The following is a 3,547-nucleotide window of genomic DNA, read 5'->3' on the forward strand; positions in this document are numbered from 1 at the left end:
GCCAGCTTCTTCCAGTGCTCCGTTCAAGTCTCTTGGAGTCACATTATGGGCCCTGGTCTCCTGGACGGGTTCCGCCGCTCTTGTCGGTGTGACAGTGTGAGCCGGCGTACTACTAATTAGTTCCAGGAGCAGCTTCAGTTTTGCTGCTTCGACCACATGTCCCATGATGGTGACCTGGTCGGCGGGTAGCGGCGTATCTGGTATTATTGGCATCCCGTACTCCGGCTGAATTACTAGGCTGGTGGAGGGCTGCGCAACACCAGAATTGTGGACGGTATCCTCATGGTGGAATTCGGTTTCGTCAGTCACGAATACCTCTTGTTGTTTTGACATCTTCTTAACTTTTTTGGTGGGTTTTTGTTTTTTGTTTGGGAATGAATGTGACTAGCTTCTAGTATCTTTCCCCACAGACGGCGCCAATTGTTCCGGGTGTAATTTCAGAGCAGTTATTTGTTACCACCCGTGCTTGTAGAATGACGTCTTTGGTTGGCTTCTCCTTTCGGTCTCCTGAAACAGTGAACAAACTGAGGGCTCGGCTTGGGACCGAGCGAACTCACTCCGACACTCAAGTCAGTAACTTAGAGAGATAAGTTGTGGTTACTTGGCGAAGTATGTATTGTAGAGAGATAAGGAAGATATTACCAGATGAATAGCGATTCTTAGGTTAAATTGTGGATCCTCTCCTCAATGAGGGTTGAGGAGTATTTATAGACTTTCACCTTTTGTCACGTAGTGGCCAATTGGCCAAGTGGCTAGCAGGTGGAAAGACTGAGCTACCCTCGGCCGAGGGGCCATGGCAGGCCGGCGGGCCCAGTTGACTCGCCGCCGAGGGGTCTTGGATATGAGTTCGCGGATGTGTGCACCGGCTGGCTGGTTGCCCCGGCCGGGACCCAAGTAATGACAGCCGACAGTCGCGCCGAGCAGGGTCGTCTAAGCCGTTGACTTGCTGTGGGTATCTCTGACCTTGCTCAATATGTTGACTTGGTCAGCGGGTGCAGAATATGCCCCATCAATAATTAATATATTGTATCATTTAATATTATATTATTATTAATAATGTTATCATTTATATTACTAATATATTATTATTATTACTACTATATTTATTATTATATTACTATTTTTTTATATATATTATTAGATTATTATTATGTTATATTAATATATTAATAATAATGATAATAATAATAATAAATAATAATATTTATTATTACTATTGGTATTAATTTTATTATTATTATAATCTTTTATTTTTATTTCGATTCATTCGATTTGAAGATCGATTCGATTCGATTCATTCATTCACTCTATTAAGTTTAGTTCATTCGATTCACTCTCCATTAAGTTCGATTCATTCGATTCGATTCGATTTGACAATTTGATCAAAAGAACAGAGCCTTAATCATAATCTCCTAAATGATTTGCCGTAACTTAACCCGTATCCAACTGTCATGATTCGAATTAATTCGACCAAGTGAACCAAATTTAAGCTAATCGAAAGACATCCATTTCAAAATAACCCAAACCCATAATAACCTGATTTGAAATGACTCGATGTGACTTAATATATTTCTTAATTTGAACCCAAACAGTCTCATAATAACATAATCAAAAAATTACCTATACTTATAAAATATACTAGAATAATACAACAACAACAACAACAACAACAGCGCCTTAATCCCAAAATGGTTTGGGGTCGGCTGACATGAATCATCCTTTCGAACCGTCCATGGGTGAACGCACGCTCAGAATAATAAAAAACTAAAATAATTTGCAACTAATCATGGCTAAAGACGCGTCAAATAACTTGAAAGTGATGACATTTTTAGCCCCCACCACCCCACTTATTGCTTGTCCTATTAGGAATGTGGTATTATATTTGACCCGTCTTTAGTTATAGACGAATATATACCGTCTATAATAAAGTTTTGTAAATAATTTGATCCGATCTAAAGCCAATCCAAATAAACCATCAAACCCAGCCACAAGACTACGCCCAACACATCATCCTTGAATAAAGTCAATTGTACGAAGCATTTCCTTGCACAAATGCCTCGTCCTCGTCATCTGTTATCGTTTTTCATATTTAGATATCTCAGTTAATTGTTGTCCTTTCTATTTTAAGAATAAATTTAATGAGCAATTTAATCAGTACACTTAATTTGTTCCACTTATCATTTAGTAATTGACCTCTTCCTATATTTTTGGTTTTTATACCAAAACCAAAGAACAATAATTGATCGGAAGACAGTGAATATATATACTTGCCTACTTGACTCGTGGCAACACAATTCGTTAATTTTACTCCCCGACCATGTCATCTTATAAAGACCCATTCTCTCATTCTCTCTAAAGCCCCCCCTCTCTTTCCCGGCTAAATAACTCAAATTTGCCCCCTTTTACGTCGTTTGCATAAAACCGTCTCGTACAAGAATTTGTACCATTTCGTTGAGTATCTGATATTGTAGTCACATATGCATTCGCACATCTTTAAACAATAATTACATACAGAGTATATCAATACTATATATTAAAACCAAGGGACTTTAATATAATTAAAGAAAGTTATACAAATTAATTATACTGGATAGTTTTAAATCACTAGCACCATGTGATGGACCCGATTAAGGGATCTCAATGAAAATATTATATAGTTTGGGTTAAAATTAAATTATATAGAAGCTAGATTATTTTCCTAAACATTTGTATGAGACTAAAACATGGTTAATTTCCTTAAAATAAAATAATTAATTAAGATGGCCAGTTTCCTGAAAATAAATAATTAATTAATATGGTCAATTTCAAGGAGACTAAAAGAAAAAAGATGTTTGATAATTTTCCTAAATATTTATAGAAGACCAAAAGACGGTAAATTTCCTTAAAATAAAATAATTAATTAGTATAAACATGCACACTTATGATATTAATTATTATCATCATAAAATTATATATTAAATTTAAAATCTATGCAATTTTAATAAACTTTATAATTTATTAGATGTATAGAGATGTTAATAATTTAACATACAAAAATATAATATAAGTAAGTTATAAATAATTCAAGTTAGATTTCATAATATATAATATTGCATAATTCTTTAATTTAATTTAATGCATATATGTAATATATTTATATAACTATATCAACGAGATTAGTGAAAGTGGTAGAAACAACAACGGGAGTAGTGAAATAATCAATATTAATGCGGCAATAATGAAAGTAACAATAATTACGGCGGGAGTAGTGAAATTATCAATATTAATGCGACGGTAGTGACAGTAACAATAATTACGGCGAGAGTAGTGAAAGTAACAATGATTACGGGCAAGGAGTGAATGTTATTACTATTGTTTCATTAATAAGAGTGATTTCATAATATATAATATTGCATAATTCATTCGATTTGATTTAATGCATATATGTAATATATTTATATAAATATATCAACGAGATTAGTGAAAGTGGTAGAAACAACAACGGGAGTAGTGAAATAATCAATATTAATGCGGCAATAGTAAAAGTAACAATAATTACGGCGATATA

The sequence above is a fragment of the Silene latifolia genome, chromosome 5 (genome assembly GCF_048544455.1).
Source record: "Silene latifolia isolate original U9 population chromosome 5, ASM4854445v1, whole genome shotgun sequence".
Classification (NCBI taxonomy): Eukaryota; Viridiplantae; Streptophyta; class Magnoliopsida; order Caryophyllales; family Caryophyllaceae; genus Silene; species Silene latifolia.